Source organism: Mustela putorius, unplaced genomic scaffold (assembly GCF_011764305.1).
Source record: "Mustela putorius furo isolate JIRA1106 unplaced genomic scaffold, ASM1176430v1.1 tig00003845_pilon_pilon_pilon, whole genome shotgun sequence".
Lineage (NCBI taxonomy): Eukaryota > Metazoa > Chordata > Mammalia > Carnivora > Mustelidae > Mustela > Mustela putorius.
In genome coordinates, this window is record NW_025421998.1 from 68,800,959 (window position 1) to 68,814,395 (window position 13,437).

The window sequence follows — 13,437 nt, forward strand, 5'->3', positions numbered from 1 at the left end:
TCTCCAGGAACTGTGATGGGCTCCTTCTCGTGGTTCCTATTTGCACAAAGGCTCTCTATGCAATCAAGAACAAACATCTCTGACCCAGCTGGCCATGGATTATGGCTAATTGTCTTACACAAGAACCAAAGCATAACCTTGCTTTCATTTAAATTCTGCACATCCACTCTTACAGATTTAAAGACTCAGTGCTGCTATGTTTAAACACTTTGCAATTTTACTTTCTTACCCATTAAACCTCTACTCAAAATTCATTCATCCATTGATTCAATAATGCATTCTGATCAATTATTCTACATTACGAGCCCAGAGGCAGAGCACTAAACCCAGCCTCTTTGAGCAGGGACAGATTTCCCACAAGAGGGGCTATTTAGACTGAGGATAAAAGGTGAACAGCCTTGCTAATGAGAGCTGTGTGCCTCATGTGTGTTGGGAGGCCAAGCACTCCACGCACCCTGAGTGGGATCAGCAAAGACACAAAGCAGAGAAAAACCAGCACGGCACTTAAGGAATAACAGTTCATGTGGCGGGAGCACAAGACGACACAAGATGAGTTCCTGGATCCAAGAGCCGGGTTACGAGAACAGAACGCTAAAGAGCTTGGGATATTTTTCCGTTTGTGATGAGGCACATAATGGGTTCTGTTTGCAGAAGATGGACTGGAGAGGACCACTCTGGAAGCAGGAAGTTAGGGGCACTTTGCAGCAGACAGACCATGGGATGATGGTGGTATAGCTGATCGAGAACAAGATTCAAGGAAATATGGGAGTAAAATCAGCATGATTTAGACCTACTGAACTCAGGATATAAGATCCAAGGAAAATAAAAGACCCTGAACCTCCCTGAATAAATGGGCAGTGCTCCTCTAACTGAAATAAATAAAAAATAAAGGAAGAAAAGCCAGTAAACAGGCAAGCTTAAGAGGTCACTTTTAGACACGGAGGGCATGAGGAGTCTGGGCTCATGAAAGTAGGGACATTTACTAGACAATGTGAGGACTATCTACAATATATACATACAAGAAGAATGTTATTTGAAGGAGCAGTGATGTACATTTGAGAGTAATGATTACATAAGAAGAGATTACATTATCTAAGAGAGCATAGGAAGAGCAGTAGCAAAAAGAAGAAACCTAGTGTAAATATTTAAGAGACAAGTGAGCCCATATCTGTCAACAGGCAGAGTACGCCAGCAAGTATTAGCAGGACCAGGAGGCTTTGAGGAGCAAGAACCAAGTTGGGAGGGCACTCACTGAGATTTAAAGATTTTATTATTTATTTGACAGAGAGAGATCACAAGGCAGAGAGAGAGAGGAGGAAGCAGGCTCCCTGCTGAGCAGAGAGCCGGATGCAGGACTCGATCCCAGGACCCTGAGATCATGACTTGAGCCGAAGACAGCGGCTTAACCCACTGAGCCACCCAGGTGCCCCCGCTCACTGAGATTTAAAGGGGAGTTTCTGTGGCATGAGTAGAGTAGAAGCTGGATAAAAAGGAGCTGGAAAAAGAGAAAGTGACAAATACAATAGTAGCAAATACTGACAGGTCTCTTGAGAAATTTATGAGGGGGAGAGAGATAGAATGGCATAGTAGGGTTAAGGGTTAAAAGGAGGATTGTTGTTAATACTCTAGCACGAGTAAGAAGCATGCTTATGGATTTTGTTTAATAAGTCAATTGCACAGTGGAATGGGGAAAAGGCTTTTAGAGCCAAATTCCTAATAACATAGAAGTGGATGAATCTGGAGGAAAAAAAGGGAGGGACATAGAGATTGGTAATAAGAAAAAGTCTCATCGTTTAAGACTACAAATGAGAGATAACGATGCATGTGGATAAAGAGAAATTAGTAAGCTAGGAGGGTGTGAAATAAAGGGAATTCACACCTAAAGGAGCAAGTTCAATGAAGTTAAAAGCAATGACAATTTCCTAAGAATATTTAGATTGAAAAAAGATGTTGCAGAGACAGTTAAAGTTTGGAATCATTCTCATAGATGTTGGGATAGAGTGGCCTTAGGATGGATACCAGAATGGAAGGGGACTGTCGAAGAGCCAGCCGAACCACGATGCCCTGCATCTGTTGGGGGTATAGTGTGTGTACCACCCCATGATTTCCTCCAGGAACACTTCAGCTCCTGAAGCCAGGAGCAAAGAAGAACCAATATGGTATTATTCAGCATTTCTATGCATGGTAGAGGACTGGAACAATAGAATCTGGGTGCCTGATGAGTTTAGACGACCAACCTTGGTAGGTAAGAAAGAAAGAGAAAGAAAGATGACTGGGTGAGAACTGGTCTCTGAGGATTTGAGATCTTTGTGGTGTCAAGAAGCAGACCTACAAGGAACATAGTTTTAAAACAGCCAGATAGATAGACTTACAGTAGAGAGCAGGAGACTTCAGTTCAAGATTTCCAAGGTAGGACAATTCCAATTACCAGTAAGATCAGGGAAGCATCTCTGGGAATGGGTTTCTGAAATGAAGTAAAAGTGACACTTATTTCCATTTAAGGAACTTTGTAATCTGGGGTTGGTTTTATACTTGAACGTTGAAAGCTCCTGAGATTTTAGCAGTATTGGGGCAGAACAGAATATTTTTCACCAGGTATCATGTTGGGAACCTGCTGACAAGTAGATGAGAACAAAGTGGGAAGGTAAGGAGTGGTATGTGCCTTAAAGAATAATAATTCATGGCTTGAAGTTGGTATTGGGAAGCCAGAGGATGTGGAAGAATTTAATCCCCCACCAATGTGCATACAGAGGCGGGTGCAGACACCCACACACCCAGCCCTGAGAGGTGGGACAGTGAGTGGTCACCAAGCAGAGAGGTCACAAAAATAACCAGGTCCTGAAAAGAGACTGGATTTCAGTTAATGGAGGAAACGGAAGGGGTGGTTTGGGAAGTAGTTGAAAGGGTGGCAGATCTGCTGATGAGTGAATGATAGGAAAAGTGAAAAGAACAGGGAAGATTCAAGGATTCATGTAGATGAAGACAAGGGCAGCAGCCACGTGACGGTCTGTATGTGAGAGGATGCTAGAGGCCTTGTTACCCTAGACAGAGAAGGCCATGCAACAGGAGCAGCATGGGGAAGAGGCCTGCCTCAAAGTCCCCCAGTATCCACAAGGACCACAAAAGGCCAAGTCTCGGAGAGGGACTTGACGGAGAGTCAGACAGATGGTGAGGGTGACAGGGCTTCGATCTCAGCTAAAGGTTATTCACAGTTCTGAGGACAGCAGAGAGGACATGGTTCAGTGCCCACCCTGCCTGAAACGCAGTCGTTTGAGGCAGGGCAGGAGGTGGCCAGTAGCCCTCGATCCCCGGCACTGAGGCTCCGATGCCAAGAAGCACAGGCCCGATGGGCTGCACAACCCTGCCGGGCCATGTGCTCAGTGAACACAGCTCCCAGCTTCCTTGGATGACAACATGACACTTAGCACAGCAAGTGGTTCAGAGCTCAAGCTCGGGAGGGAGCCAGACAGATGTGGCTCCGGAGCCTGGCTAAGCCACTCACAAGCCATGTTACCACGGGAGGTGAAGTAAACTGCCTCCTCTACCTGCAGAATGAGAAAACAGCATCTGCTTACACGCTAACTATAAGAAACAGAGATGCTGCCAGGAAAGTGTTTATTTAGCTCAGCGCTTGGCATACAGCTCTCAAGAAAATGGTACCTATTGTTAGCAGGTCCTTATTGCTCACTGTACTGGACGCCTTCCTTTTCCCAGGGAATGACTCCTTGTCTCCTACCCTCTATTTGGGGAAGAGGAGTAGAAATGACAGAAGAGTACTTCATCCAGGGATAAGCACAGCACCCAAGTAGGCTAGCGGAAGATCTTCCCCGCAAAAGTTTCATATTCAAACCAAGAAGAAAGGACAGTGTCTCCCTGGTGGCAAAATTGGGAGATGAAGGACTTGAGAGCGGGTGGAGGCCAGGCTGCTGTACATGGGAAGAAAGCTGGTCTGCAGGAATGGGGAATAAAGCCCGCACTCTGAGAAGAGCAGATGGGGGAGGACCGCCACAGGCCCAGGAGCATCTCAGTCTGTGGCCTGTCTGTCTCGGAGGCCCAGTTTCCCCTCTGCTCACACGATAGCATGTGAGGCTACAACCTCACCTTTGAACTTGGACTAGTTTAAATTTAAGCTAGTTTAGATAGGGTTTGTCTCGTTGGCAGCCAAAAGTATCCATAGTGTGGACAGCTACTAATGAATTTAAAATAGTGGAGACTGGCAAAGACCACAGCTGTTATCCCCTTCCCAAGATGCCTTGGAAATTACCCTACAAACACCCAGAGGTCAATAAACGCCATCGATAGACAACACTTGAATTCTGTCAGCATAGTCTGCACATTGACCCATATGTATTTGACCTGATTTGAGCATTCCTTGTACTATCCAGAATTCTTCTAGCTCCCTGAATCAGAAACCAGCTGATGAACGAGTTCAGCCCTGAATAACATAGACAGAAGGTAATAAATGAAGCAGGAGGTCTCAAAAATAAATGTACACTGAGTGTCAAGTATATGCCCATAACTGCCTCTACTTGCTCATCTAATCAACTTGGGGTTTTTTTGTGTGTGTTCTTTTTAAGATTTAAGATTTTTTTTTTAAAGATTAAAAAAAATTTTTTTAAAGATGTACTTATTTCAGAGAGAGAGAGAGAGAGAGAGAGAGAGAGAGCGCGCGCACAGGGCAGGAGGGACAGACAAGCAGACTCTCTGCTGACTGGGGAGTTCGACTTGGGGCTCCATCCCAGGACCTTGAGATCATGACGTGAGCCAAAATCCAGAGTCAGACACTTAAGACCAACTGAGCCACCCAGGCGCCCCAATCAACACATTTTTTAAAAAAGATTTTATTTATTTATTTGAGAGAGAGAGAGAGACAGTGAGAGAGAGAGAGCATGAGCAAGGAGAAGGTCAGAAAGAGAAGCAGACTCCCCATGGAGCTGGGAGCCCGATGCGGGACTTGATCCTGAGAGACGCCAGGATCATGACCTGAGCTGAAGGCAGTCGTCCAGCCAACTGAGCCACCCAGGCATCCCCAATCAACACATTTTTAAAGAGAGTTTAAAGACCAAAGATTGTACCAACCCCACCCCGTCCCCAGACAGTAGAATACAGTAGGATTATGAGATAGAACTTGAAGCTGAAAATGCAGCAGTGGCCCCGGTGTAGGCAATAGCTACAAGAATCTCCCATCTATTCTGCCATCCTTGAGAGGTATAGTAAGTGCCTTTCATTCGTGAAAATACCTTCCCTACACTAAAAGGAATAACTCTATGAACAATCACTAAAAGATTAGACAGAGAACTTTAGCTCTGGGCCTCCTGCATTCTCCATCAATGAAGGAAGAGAATCAGATGAGAATGCTAATAGTCACCTTTGTTCTCCGGCCTAGCAGAAGTGGAGAAGCAAAAGTGACATAAAATATTCATGAAAATTCAAATGACCCTTTAACATCTAGATGGTGCACTATAACTGGATGCCTAAATATTTTAGTGACAAAAAGTGTTTGCTTTCTCTTGCAAAGAAATCCCTGCTTTGATCTCTTGTTTAGATATAAATGGGTCATTTTCATTAACTCACCTTTACAAAAGGGCTCCATGTGAAAGCAGGAAAATTCAGAACAGACCTTGCAGACAAATATCACACCAGGGGCAAACTGTTATCTCATGCCATTTTTTGTTCTTAATTTTTGCCTAGAATTTACATGAATGTACGTTACTCCTTGGTTCTTGAAGTTTTATTTTTGCCTAGAACTTACATGTATCTTAGTAGTTTTATGAAACCAGATGCATTTAATGTGCCCTAATCAAAGAAGATGAAAAGAGAAAGTGGCCAGCAAAGAAAAAGTCTAAGTGAAGAGATACACTCTACCCCTGGGGCTAATAATACATTATATGTCAATTTAAAAAAAATTAAAACAAAAAAAGAGATACACTCTATTCTCCCATAAATAACAGCTCTCTTAGAAATAACCTCGTGTGTAACTGAAGTCACTGGGCTGACAAATTCTATTTCCCTGGGTGGGAGGATTTTCATTAAACAATTCTCTGATTTTATTCAAATGTCTGGAACAAAACCAGCACACAGAAGAGAGTAGTAACTTACTCTTTGAGTGACTCAGTGAGGTTTAATTAGTCAAATACTGACCTTTTAATATGTAAAATGCACTCTTGAATATACAAGGCAAATAGGACATTACTCCTGCCTTTGAGTTGCTTTCTGTCGAGGCATAAATAAACCGTAGGCGATAACGTGTGTTAGAATAAGAGAAACAAAATAAAAAGTAAATTTAAAATGTGATAAAACAAGGAAAACACTCCCTTGCACTGAGATGGGGGTAGTTTCTTAAAGGATGAGAGCTTGTAGCGGAAACCTTACAGAACTGGCCCGTTCAAAGAAAAAATAGAGAGCTAAGTAAAAGCAACGTAAAAGATACGTTCTGGAAATGACCAGCCCTGTTCTGTGCTGTGCTGTGCTGAGGAAGGGGATGTGCTGGCATCAGGGACAGAAAGGATGGCCAGGGACATGGGAAACACATAGCGGCTGATGGAGCAGAGCTGCTGCACGTGTCAGCCTCAGAGTCAGAAACGCTTTGGTTTGGTTGTGGATCCTACCAATCCTTCATGAGTTTTTGCACACTCAGCCCTCAGTTTTCTGATTTGCAAAACGAAACTAACAGCTAGTACTTTGATAGGGAGGACTGAATGAGACAATTCATGAAAAACTCCTAACAAACCACCTGGCATAGAAGGAGTGCTCAGTAAGTGGGGTCTACTGTTACTGCTGCTGCCCTCATTATCGTGTCGTGGAAGAGCTGGGGGGCTAAGTTAAGGAGGTCCGAGATTTGACCAAACAAGACTGCTTCAGCTGTAGAAGTAAAGTTCCACCTCAGAAGAACTTCACATTTTATTTTTTTAAGTAACCGCTGTATTTCTGATTATAAAAATACTATGTGCTTACGGTGGAACATTTGAGAAGTATAAAAAAATAAAAGCCACCTATTGTCTTATCAAAGATAACTACTGCTAGGGGTTTGGTGTATTTCCTTTTTTGATGTATTTCTTTTCAGTTATTTTTGTGCAATTTACAAACTGTCTACCTATCTATCTATCTACCTGTCTACCTGCTATATTTTCTTTAGTGATTTTCACTCTTTTATTTCACTAATTGTTTACCTGCTAGAGGAGAAGTAATATTTAATCCTCCAAATGAAAAAATTAGGGATGCACAGAGAGAAGCCAAGATAAGCGATAGTTGGGAGCTACAGAGAAAGACAAGAAGGAAAGAGAGGGAGAAGGAAGTCTAAGGAAGAGACAGAGAGATTTATCTCCTTGATTTCTGACATCTTTCTCATTCCTGGTGGGTGAATTTCCTTCAGTGATAAAATTTCTTTTGTTCTTGAAGTGGGGTTCTATCCCTCACTAAAAAAAAATAAGACCTATATGGGGTTATAGAAAAATACAAATCTTATGTCCCTAATCACCCTCGGCATGGAAAGAGGTCACCTTGGGAGAGGCAGAAGGACGGGGTGGGGGTCCCTGAGGGAGCAGCACATTCCTACGTCTTGCTCACTTGTCATAGAGGGAGGACATGCCGGCTTCGTTTATTTTTCTCCCTTACCTCCCCTCTAACAATCTTTGTTTCTTCTTGGGTCTGCTCAATTCTGATAGTCAAATTTGCATATTTTCGTATGTAAAGATCTCCTTCTTCTCCAGTTCAGATACTCTGTGGATCTCTGATTCTAAATGTTCACAAAAAGCCTTAATGAAGTCGTACAACCGAGTGAATACACTCGTGCCCCTGAACTACGAGCTTAAAAACTGTTAAAATGGTTAAGTTTACACTATATATTTTACCATAAGAAGAAAGTCATAATAAAAAATAAGACCCATAGTTGAATGGGAATCATTCTTGTTTCCAATTCTACTTTCTAAAACCCTTTTGAAAAAAGAAAATGAGAACTCTCTGATCCAACGTGCTTTTGTTCAACATTCTAACAAACAGCCAATGCCACTCCCCTTACATCATGCTTCTAACTTAATTAAGAGCTAATCTGCTATCAGAATTAGACTACAAAGGACCATGTCACTGAAGATCTTCTCAGTACAATGTCAGTCCCTCCTCATCAGTGGCCCATGCATAGTTATTTAGCTTTCTGAGCATATCAACTAACTTTCCAACTAGACACTGCCTTTCTTCAGAGCTCTATTTCTCAAACAGAGCCAGCAAATTCTTTCATTAATACTGAACAACCATAACTATATGAAAGCATCCACTGCCTAGTGTAAAAATTCATTCCTTTTTAAAATAGTATTTTATTTTTAGCATCCCTTGTTGCTGACTATATTGAATTGTTTGGGTCAGTCATCAATCAAGCATTCATTTATTTTACAAATGAATATTGGGTGGGTTGTAGTGTAAAAGAGCCTTGGCACGGTGGGCAGACAGAACCAAGTTCAAATTTTTGCCCCATTATTTCATGGTTTTCGTACATTGGGCAAGAAACCTAACTTCTCTGAGCCAATGTTTCTACACTGTCAAATGGGGATAAAACATCTATTTTATGTTGTAGGGATTCAATAACTTTTAAAACATACACAGTTAGTATTCAACAAATATTGTTTTCTCCATGTTTATGCAAGCTACAGTGCTTAAAGACAAATAAAATATAGACCTCTCCCAGGAGACTCTATAAACTAAAAATGGAAATGGGCCAAATTATAGAAACAACTGTAATACATTTTAAAAACATAAATGGTAGGGGGGAATAAAGATTGTGATTGTGAGAGATCATGTCTTGTTAGAGGGTCGGAAAAGACCTCACATGGGAAGTAGCATTTGCCCTGAGCTAATTTATTTAGGACCAGATAGAAGCCATGACCCAGAGGGAAGGTAGAAAGAACATTCAAACAAAGCAGAGAACTGGAACAGATGATGATGATGGTAATAACACTGACCGACAACAGTGACAATGACAAGAATGGCAATAATGGCGATGCAAACATCCATTCAAGCTTATTATATCCTAAGTTCTTCCCTAAGCTTTTGCACATATTAACTACATTAATCCTCATAACATTCCCAGGAGGAAACTGAGATGCAGAGATGTTAAGTTCTTGTTCAGGGTCACAAAGCTGGGAAGTGGAAAGGTAAGAACCCAACCCAGGTAGCCTGTTCCCAGAAAGTGCACTCTGACCCACTACCCAGACCACCCCTCTAATGAAAGTGAACAGAAGAGCAGTGCCCAGGATTCCAGGAAACAAGAAACCTTCCCATATTAATAGGAACTTCAACTATTAAATCAACACATAAATATTTATTACACCCTTATTGTTTATTTGATGATGAAGGCAGAACTTTTTCAACATACTTTAAGAGCTGTAATTATTCATTTATGTTTTAAAATCCTTAAAATACATTGTTATTAGAGCTGAATACGAGTTCAGGAAGCCCTGAAGATATTTACTATGAGGCAGCTGACCTACACAACCTCATAACACAGTATATTTGGAATGTGAAACTGCTCTGAAATTTTAGTGGGTTGTAAAGGTAAAAACTTGAGAAAAGAAAAAGAAGGAAAAAAATGGAAATGGTAAAGAAGAAAAAGTGGAGACTTATCAATTATTCAGTAGATGAGCGGGTGACATGGTACGAAAACCTTGGAAGATGGCGGGGTCTACCCTTGCTGTCTCTGACCAGCTGTGTGCACTTAGACAAGTCGCTTGACCTCTTAGGACTCAAGGTATTCGAGTCTAAAGAGTCCATGGTTCTCATTTGAAACTCTTCACAATTGTACTGATTCAAAATTGCTGAAATCCTTCCTCAGTCACAGTTTAATGTTTTTCCATGGCACTTCATTATACAGAGGTGTTAAAGAAATTAAGTTTTTAGCACTTTTTTTTTGGAGAGCTACCTTTCGTATCTCCAGTTAATGGTTGATAACTGACGATCACCTGAACACACACTGATTCTAGGAAGTTCCTGATGTTCTTACGGCGAGAAGGAAACCACAGCCAAAGAACAAACTCGTCACCCTTTTCGTACAAAGCCAGAGTTATTTTTCTCTCTCACATTACAATCTCACTTCTAATGTTCCATGGTATGAGAACGATAAAAATGAAATCTTTTGTATTTGTCATGTGCTTACAGCAAAAGGACAATTGCAAAAAAAAAGCAACCGCATCCCCATATGCTGAAGAAAAGCTAAACAATGAGGGAAAACAATTTCCTATGAGATAGCATAAGGTAGCATTTAAAAATATTCAACTTGCACTAAATTAAAACTTAGATTTTTCTTTGATTTCTTAAAGAGACTGAAATTTAAAATATTAGGTATGATTGCAGGTTTCATTTATAAACCAAGAAAGTGTTTTAATCATGCATCTGATTATCGCCACTTACATTCATTATGGAAGTGCATTATAATTGGTTTGATTACTGAATTTGTCAATTATACAGTCAATACCAATCAACCAAAATGGAATTCTTAAGGAACCAAGAGTATAAAACTAAAATTCCTTTCTTAAATAATTATCACAATTTTATCCTAATTCTTCCAATATGTGGAAATGTAACCCTGCAGATGTTGAAATGATATAGAATATGTAAGGAATTAAAGTTGGGGAAAATAAAATCAAGGGAGGGGTAATGAGGATGATTGTCACTATTATTACAAGTACGTTAAACCATATGTAGACACACTCCCTCTCAACACACTCCCTCTCAACATCCCCAACACTTGGTCATAATCCCTACCATTCACAGAACAACATTTAAGTGTTGCTGGTAAAGAATAAAGCCTTACAATACACTTTCTGAAATGAGTGTTAGTAGGTTAAGCAAGAAACTACCTTTGTCTGGAACTCATTTTTATTCAAAAGATTAGCAACCATTTGAATAAATTTTTAGAGAAGGAAAAAATAAAGCACTTGAGAACTTTAAAAAAAAAACCCTACAGACAAAGCTAATGTATTTATAAATTTCCGGGTATTATGATTATAGAAACTTAAAACTATTGGTCTATGTCATTTCAATAAACGAGGAACAATCAGATGTGAAGCTTTTCTACCTCCCCCCGCAAATCTATTAACATGAAAATGTTATTTTTTTTTTACTCCACTAGAGGGCAGTCTCTCAAACTAGGGCTTGGAGCCATGAATCTAGGCTGTTTTTGACCTGTTGATAAATTAATTCTCATGTTCCAGTCTTCTCAACAAGATGTTCTTCTAGCATACTAATTAAGGTGGTAAAACAAGCATTTTTAAAATTGCTGTCTATGTACTCACAGGTGTTCTTTCAGAAATATACACTGCTATACTTTTCTGTGTTTCTTTTCTAAATTTCTGATAACTGGATACATTTTACATACATGGCATGTATTCCATATTTTCCTGGTAAATATAAATTCAGAATTACTAAGTCTAAGAATAAAGAGAAACAATTTTCCTGAGGGTTTAATTCATCAGAGTTGAAATACTTCCCCAAGAAGTATTTCCCAACACACTCCTAAATACACACACACAGAAATACTCACACAAACACCTTGACACATGTATCCGCTTATCTGTAGCCGTCAGATTAACTGCATCAGATATACAGAAATTACTATAATTGGAAATACTTATTTTTTGAAATACCCCCTCATAGGCCAGTGTTGTGAATTATAGAGAAAAAAAAAACATATGCTTTATTTTTAAAATGTGGTCAATTCAGGTAAGAAATGTCATAGCTTAAAAAAAGGCTATTGAACAATAATCACATCAACACCAAATTAAGTAGAATCTACAGAAAACCAAATGCCTCTCAAAACAGTTTCAAGTTACTCTTCTTCAATCATATACAGCCACTGGCGAACTTTACAAAGAGGGAGTCAGAGGCGCTGCGTCTCCCCCAGGTGTTTTTAGTATTTGGAAAAATCCTTATTTGCAGCACATCCTGCTATTTTCAGAGAGAAAACACAGTTTCTCTGGGTGAATGATAACCTAAAAATGGGAAAACTTGTCCAACATTTCTTCCTCTCAAAAAAAAAAAAAAAAAAAAGGGAGGGGGAGAAAGGATGGAGGAAGGAGCAGGGAGGAAAAGAGGAAGGAGGCAAGGCAGCAAGGAAGGAAGGAAAGGGAGAAGAGGAGAAAGGGAGGCAGGCAGGCAGGATGGAAGCAGGCAGGAAGGCAGGCAGGAAGGGAAGGGTACCTAGGAAAATATGCAAGCCGCTTTCATTTATTTGTATCCTAAGCAGCAGTGTCATAGAACAGACAGGTTGCTTCAGCCAACCAGACGGGAGCAGCTGCGAGTGCTACATCTTGGCAGTCCGAAGCGATTGGCTCCTCTCTGGGGAGCGGAGGGTGTTCAGTTATTAATGACCGCTGAGCAGGCAGCACCATGTCAGTGTGACAACTGATCGGGTGAACGATGCACCACTAACCACCATGGAAACAAGGAGAAAGCAAGCCAGCTCCCAGGATCTCTCTTCACGGGATTGAGAGCCTCCGCCTGCCGACGGACAGCAAGAGTTCCCGGAGAAAAGAAGGAACCCCGGGCTGCAGCCGCCTGCCTTCCTTTTCATCTTAGAATACCGAGAGAAGCTGGCTTGCATGTGCGCCCACCTCTAGTACATGTTTGTGTGTACTTTATTACACACACACACACACACACACACACACACACGCACGCACCTATTTACACCCGGGCAAGAACACAACCATGTGATTATCGCAACTGAAGAACTGAGGGAGCCCGCACAGAGGGACACGGAAGGTGGTGCATCACAGGAACTGCTTTTGCAAGGTAAGTTTAAAATATACATTTCTATTTAAATATGCTCTGTTTCTTCTTTGGTTGATGCTGGCCCCCACCCCCACCCCCAAATCCAAATTCTCCTTTGATGTTTTCTTCACGTCTGAATTCTAAAAAAGCATTCTTCTTTCCCTTTTACTTTGGAGGAGAAATTCAAACGCAAAAGCCCTCTGGCTTGGGGTATGCTGAGCTGTGTTTGTGGGATTCTCCAACATGCATTTTACTAGCTTGAACGCCCATCAGAGGATGTGAGTGGGAGAGAAAAAGCAGTGCTGGGGGGAGGGAGAGAGGGGAGAAGGGGCCAGTGGGAGTGGAGAGGGGAGGAAGGAGAAGGGGGGAATTTTCTTTTCTTTTCTTTTCTTTTTTTCCTTCGCATTATTTGTAATGAAAAGCGGTTCACACATCGGTCTGTATTTTGAAACCAACCCCCCCCCCAAATGGGGCATTTTTCTCCCTTTCACCCAGCGGTGGAGATTAAGGCAAATGCTGCTGTGTGTCAAGAGCTAAAACCATTAAGCAGAGTGGCGGAATGAGCATATCACAAACAGTTATTGAATTTCTGCCAGGCTACATCTTACGGATTGGGGTAAATGACTTCCCTTTAATAACATCCTCCCGCTGGTCTGAAGGGACAGGGCAAACGTCTGATTG

The 13,437-nt window shown here is 41.3% G+C and overlaps 2 protein-coding genes across 4 annotated transcripts in view; one reads left to right on the forward strand and one right to left on the reverse strand.

Annotated features, from left to right (window-relative positions):
• IMMP2L (inner mitochondrial membrane peptidase subunit 2) overlaps positions 1 to 13,437 on the reverse strand; it is an 860,599-nt gene that overhangs the window by 404,796 nt on the left and 442,366 nt on the right. The gene's annotated exons all lie outside the window — the stretch shown is intronic.
• Positions 12,128 to 13,437, forward strand: part of LRRN3 (leucine rich repeat neuronal 3) — a 36,519-nt gene continuing 35,209 nt past the window's right edge. The window contains exon 1 of the mRNA XM_004741946.3: positions 12,128 to 12,777. The gene's annotated coding sequence lies outside the window, so the exon portion shown is untranslated. The remainder of the gene's footprint in view (positions 12,778 to 13,437) is intronic.